This window comes from Microtus ochrogaster, unplaced genomic scaffold, assembly GCF_000317375.1.
Source record: "Microtus ochrogaster isolate Prairie Vole_2 unplaced genomic scaffold, MicOch1.0 UNK15, whole genome shotgun sequence".
Classification (NCBI taxonomy): domain Eukaryota; kingdom Metazoa; phylum Chordata; class Mammalia; order Rodentia; family Cricetidae; genus Microtus; species Microtus ochrogaster.
This window is the reverse complement of record NW_004949113.1, coordinates 5,457,586-5,464,270: the sequence shown is the minus strand read 5'-3', so window position 1 is coordinate 5,464,270 and position 6,685 is coordinate 5,457,586. Positions and strand designations below refer to the sequence as shown.

Below are 6,685 nucleotides of genomic sequence, written 5' to 3'. Positions count from 1 at the left end.
ATCAGAAAGAAATAAGCAATAAGATATGCAAATTATAAAAAGCAATCAAGCAGAAATTTTGTAATTGAAAAGTATAAAAGCTGAGATGAAATTCACTAGCCCAGAATAGAAAGACAGATAGGCTAGGAAGAGCATTGCACCAGAAACCTGGGGGCACCATGGAGACTACAAACACAGAATGGCAGTCCTGGTAAGAGGGATAGAAACAGGTAGGGGGATATCTGAAGAAATGATTCCTCAACATCCAAACAGCCCAGAATATTTCACATAGGGTGCAAGGAGATTCACACCTACACACATCAGAGTCAGAGTGTCAAAAGCCAGAGACAAAGAGAAGCTCGTGAAAATAGAGAGAAGCTACTGATCACATACAGAGAATCCCGAATAAGATTAATAGGCGGTGTATTATCAGAAATCATAGGGGTCAGAAAGCATCAGAAAGACATTTTCAAACTTCCAAAAGAAAAATACCTGTCCACTGGGTGTTTTTGTTTTGTCTTGTTTTTAATCTGGCAAAACTACCCTTCACAGAGAAAGGAGAAATTAAGGCACTTTTTTTTAAAATACATTACATAAAGTAAACAAAAACATCAGGTCTTTTTGCTAAAAGTCATACCTTACAAGAAATATTAAAGTCGTCCCTCCAGCTTAATTAAAAGAGAATCAAACAGTTATTTCAGCCACAGCAAACAGAAGTGGTTATACAGGTTAATAAAAGGGAGAGTATAAGTATTTTTGCTGTATAAAATTCTTGTTCATTGTGACTTAAAAAAGCAATAGCTATATAATGCAATAATTGTAAAAATCCAAGCATGGGAAAACATTGTATGAAGATGTCATTTACAAGAAAAATTTAAAAATGAGAAATGGGAATAGAGTCATAGAAAAGCAAGAAATTGTATATACAGTTGATATCAGGTGGGATACGGGTGAAACTCACACGATCATCTAAATTGATGCTAAAAGCATTCTACACTATCCTGCGCCCTACACAGTAAACTGAGAATAGAAAGCTACCTCTTTAACCTTCCAAGACCACCTATGAAAAGCCACTAAGCGACCATCATCCCTGATGGTGGAAGTTCCACTGTTAATGTCAGGAAGGTGCGGGCACACAGGCCCACTCCTTCCATTCAGCGTTCACTAGAGGACCAATACAGACAATTGGCCAAGAGATCAAAACATACATATTGGAATGGAATATATAAAAAGTACATCCATTTAGATTATATGATTTTACATAGATAAAAATCAAAGAAGACACAGAAAAAAAGTTAATGCATAGTTGTGTACATTTGCAAAAGTGAGACCAATGCCTTAAAACAGTGTGTTTCTATACAGTAAAAATGAACAATATGAGAAGCAATTCTAGGTATAACAGTGTTAGTGACAGCAAAATTCTCAGAAATACACTTAGCTAAAAATCATTGAAAACTTGGCCTAGAGAGATGGCTCGGAAGACCCCAATAATATTCCTGGTACTCATGACAGATAGCTCACAATCACCTGTAGCTTCAGTTTCAGGGAACATAATACCTTCTGACATCCATGTCCTCATGTGTACCTGCTCACAAACATATTCTATTACTGTGTAAAGATATCATGACCACAGCAACTATTAAAAAGAAAGCATTTGGCCGGGCGATGGTGGCGCACGCCTTTAATCCCAGCACTCGGGAGGCAGAGGCAGGTGGATCTCTGTGAGTTCGAGGCCAGCCTGGTCTACAAGAGCTAGTGCCAGGACAGGCTCCAAAGCTACAGAGAAACCCTGTCTCAGAAAAAAAAAAACTAAAATAAATAAATAAATAAATAAATAAATAAATAAATAAATAAAAAGAAAGCATTTAATTGGGCTTGCTTTCAGTTTCAGAGGTTTATTCAATTGTCACCATGTCAGGGAGCATGACATCATGGAGGCAGACACTATGCTGGAGAAGGAGCTGAAACTTCTATATATGTATCTGTAAGCAACAGGGTAAGAAAGACTAGTCTTGCCATAGGCCCTTAAAAACCAACCCAGTAACATCCTTCCTCCAACAAGGACACACCTCCTAATCCTTTCAAATAGTGCCACTCCCTGGTTACCAAATATTCAAATATATGAGCCTTTTGGCACCTGTGGTAATCTGAAAGAAAATAGCCCCCAAAGGGAATAGCACTATTAGGAGGTGTGGCCTTGTTCGAGGAAATGTGTCACTGTAGGGGCAGGCTTTGAGGTCTCTTTTGCTCAAGCTTTTCTAGGTGTGACAATCAGTCAACTTCCTACTGCGTTCTGGTCAAAGGCAGGACTCTCAGCTCCAGCACCACATCTGCCTACACACTGTCATGCTCCCCGTCATGATGATAATAGACTGAACCTCTTTAAGTGTAAGCCACCACCTCAATTAAATATTTTCTCTGTGAGAGTTTCTGTGCTTATGGTGTCTCTTCACAGAGATAGAAAATCCTCACTGAGACAGGGCCATTCTTATCCAAACCACATATGTAAACATAGACATGCAAACACATAATTAAAATATAATTTTTTTAAAAGTACAAAACATATTTCACACACTGAAAATTATGTTTTGCTCAAGACTAACAGCTAACTAAATGAAATGCTTTACAAGAGAATACACTGAAGGATTTGTCATTGTTAAGACAGAAACTCCCTTAGGTTGATACATAGATTTATGTATGTATGGCAACATACATACATGTTGCCTCTATCAGAAGTTCAAATGCCTTTTTTCCAAAACTCAATTGAGCATGTTGGCTAAAGTTCACGTGGAATGTTGAAAGACTCTGGATATTAAAAACAATTCTTGAAAAAAATAAAAATGAGATTTTTAAAACCCACTGGAAAATTTAGAGTAATGTATTCCTTCCTGGGACAGAGTTGATATACAGACCAATTGCTGAAATTGGAAGTCCAGAAGTGAACTCATGCATTCATGGATAACTGATTTTGATAAAGGGGCCAAAACTGTGCTAAAGGGAGAAAGACATTATTTTAATGAGTAATATAAGAGTTGGATATCGACACACAAAAGAAAAAAATTTTAACACTCCTTTTATGACAAACAAAATTTGAATTCACAGGAATCTACAGTGGTTTGAAAAAGAATGGCCCCCAAAGTCGCACATATTTGAATGCTTGGTCCCCTCCCTATTGGTGGAAGTATTTGGGAAGGATTAGGAAGTACGGCCTTGTTGGAAGTAGCATGTCACTGGGGGAGGGCTTTGAGGTTTCAGAAGCCCATGGTCCTCTCCTTCTCCCTCTCCTTTTTGTAGATAAGAAGTAAACTCTTCAGCAGTTACTGCTCTAGCACCAATCCCTGACACCCTGCCACCGTGCTTCCCACCACAGTAGTAATGGACTCACCCTCTGCAATTGTAAGCCTCCAACAAACTCTTCTAAAAGTTGCCTTGGTAATGGTGTTCTTTTTATTGATTTTATTGAGCTATATATTTTTCTCTGTTCCCCTGCCTTCCCCTCCCTTCCACTTCAACCCTCTCCCATGATCCTCATGCTCCCAATTTACTTAGGAGATCTTGTCTTTTTCTACTTCCCATGTAGATTAGATCCATGTATCTCTCTCGTAGGGTCCTCATTGTTGTCTAGGTTCTCTGGGATTGTGATTTATAGGCTGGTTTTCTTTGTTTTATGTTTAAAAGCCACTTATAAATGAGTAAATGTAATATTGTCTTTCTGTGTCTCAATATGTTTTCTAGATACATCTATTTGCCTGCAAATTTCAAGATGCCATTATTTTTTCTGCTGTGTAGTACTCCATTGTACAAATGTATCATATTTTCCTTAATGATTCTTTGCTTGAGAGGCATTTAGGTTGTTTCCATGTTCTGGCTACAACAAACAATGCTGCTATGCACATGTCCTTGTGGTATGATAGAGCATTCTTTGGTTATATACCCAAAAGTGGTATTGCTGGGTCTTGAGGAAGGTTGTTTCCTAATTTTCTGAGAAATCATCATACTGACATCCAAAGGGCTGTACCAGTTTGCACTCCCACCAGCAATACAGGAGTGTTTCTTTTACCCCACATCCTTTCTAGCATAAGTTGTCATCAGTGTTTTTGATCTTGGCCATTCTGACTGGTGTAAATGGAATCTCAGAGTTGTTTTGATTTGCATTTCTCTGATGGCTAAGGATGTTGAGCAATTCCTTAAGTGTCTTTCAGTCATTTTAGATTCCTCTGTTGAGAGTTCTCTGTTTAGGTAGGTGCTCTAATTTTTTAAATTGGATTGTTTGTTCTTTTGATGACCAATTTATTGAGTTCTTTGTATATTTTGGAGATCAGACCTCTGTCTGATGTGGGGTTAGTGAAGATCTTTTCCCATTCTGTAGGCGGTCTTTTGTCTTGTTCACTGTGTCCTTTGCTTTACAGAAGCTTTTCAGTTTCACGAGGTCCCATTTGTTAACTATTTCTCTCAGTGTCTATGCTGCTGGGGTTATATTTAGAAAGTGGTCTCCTGTGCCAATGCATTCAAGTGTACTTCCCACTTTCTTTTCTATGAGGTTTAGTGTGGTTGGCTTTATGTTGAGGTCTTTGGTTCATTTAGACTTGAGTTTTGTGCATGGTGATAAATATAGATCTATTTTCATCCTTCTAAGTGTTGATATCCAATTAGGCCAGCACCATTTGTTAAATATGTTTTTTCCCATTTTATGTTTTTTGCTTCTTCATCAAAAATCATGTGTTTGTGGGTGTGTGGATTAATATCTGGGTCTTCAATTAGGTTCCATTGGTTCTCCTGTCTGTTTTTATGCCAATATCAGACTGTTTTCAGTACTGTAGCTCTGTAGTAGAGTTTGAAGTTGAGGATTGTGATGCCTCCAGAAGTTCCTTTATTGTGCAGGATTGCTTTGGCTATCCTGGGTTTTCTGCTTTTCCATATGAAGTTGAGTACTATTCTTTCGAGGTCTGTGAACAATTTTGCTGGAATTTTGATGGACATTGCACTGAATCTGTAGATTGCTTTTGGTAAGATTGGCATTTTTACTGTTAATTCTACGTACCCAAGAGCATGGGAGGTCTTTCCATTTTCCATTTTCTGGAGTCTTCTTCAATTTCTTTCTTCAAAGATTTAAAGTTCTTATCATACAGGCCTTTCACTTGTTTGGTAGAGTTACTCCAAGATATTTTATGCTATTTGTGGCTATTGTGAAGGGTGATGTTTCTCTAATTTATTTCTCAGCACATTTATCATCTGTGTAAAGGAGAGCTACTGATTTTTTTTTAGTTAATCTTGTATCATGCCACATTACTGAAAGTGTTTATGAGTTGTAGAAGTTTCTTGATAGAATCCCAAAAATTAAAGGCTTTTTCAGCATTTAATAAGATGATCATGTGGCTTTTATTTTTTAGTTTGTTTATATGGTAGATTATATTGACAGATCTTAGTAAAACTATGAAATGCTTCACGAATTTGCATATTAGCCTTGCTCAGGAACCATGCTAATCTTCTCTGTATCATTCCAATTTTAGTATATGTGCTGCCAAAGTGAGCACGGTGATGGTGTTTTATCATATTTGAAAAGTAATGAAAACAGAATTTAGTATCAGGAATGAGGTATTTCCATGACAGGCCTAACAGCACTGTTTTAAGGAGGGGGTAGAAGACTTTGGGACTTTGGACTAGAAAAGAAGTTGAATACTGTAAATGGGGATTAGTGGACCATTCTAGTAGGAGCCTGGAAGTCAATAGTACTGAGAGGAAATGGATTATGTAGGCCCAGCCCCAGAGGTTTCACAGGTAACCTATATTACCAATTGAACTGGAAACAATTATTGTGATAGTTAGGCAAAGAATGTGGCTGCCTTTTGCCCTTGTCCTGGAAATTTGCCCCAGGCTAAATGGAAGAGTCTGGGACTAATTTCATTTGGCAGAGATTTCAAGGCAGCCTAATACTGATTCTGCATTGTAGGTTCTAGTGGTCACTCGTATGCAGGTCTACACTGAAAAAGAGCAAGCCAGGCAGAAAGAAACACAAAATGTACGCTTGAGTGCCTGCCTTGATCTCATGTCTTGGCTTCTTTGATGATGGACTATAGCAAGCAAGAGGAAACAAATCCTTTCTTCCTCAAGTTGCTTTTGGTCCTGGTGTTTATCACAGCAACAGAAAACCAGACCCAGATGAACAGTCATCTTTTAATATGACTTCCAGAAGATAGGGCCTGTGAGATGGCTTAGTGGGTAAAGGTGTCTGTTACAGAGCCTAACAGCCTGAGTTCGAGTCCCAGGATCCACATGGCAGAAGGAGAGAACCAATTCCCAAAAGTTGTCCTCTGACCTCTACACAGCTGTGTTGGGTGCCTGCCACCATGCATGAACACACTCACTCGGAATTTCATTCCAAGTTTTAGAAAGTGACACATTTTAAGAAGGGTGTCGGAAGCTGGAGCTTTGGTTGTTGAGTGAACGCAAAGTGGTTTGTTCCTGAGGAAAACTGCATTATGATGGGGTAAATAATGGGGAGTAAGAAGTTGTCCCTGGTCAATTCTACCCACACATGCATATCCAAGAGAACTGAAAGCATGCATTTATAAAAGATTGTACACACATTATCAGCTATATTTTTATAGGAAACTGAAGGCGAATTTAATTAATCCAGGCCAGTGGGTACAAGAAAACAATTTTAATATAAAAGCACACTCACACACCCGGAGTTCAGCGATCCACC

General features: G+C 38.4%; 1 non-coding gene across 1 annotated transcript; it reads right to left on the bottom strand.

Annotated features, from left to right (window-relative positions):
• Positions 1 to 5,406: 5,406 nt before the first annotated feature.
• Positions 5,407 to 5,513, bottom strand: LOC113458364. Its single transcript, XR_003378740.1, has one exon. It is a non-coding gene; the product is annotated as a U6 spliceosomal RNA (small nuclear RNA).
• Positions 5,514 to 6,685: the final 1,172 nt, after the last annotated feature.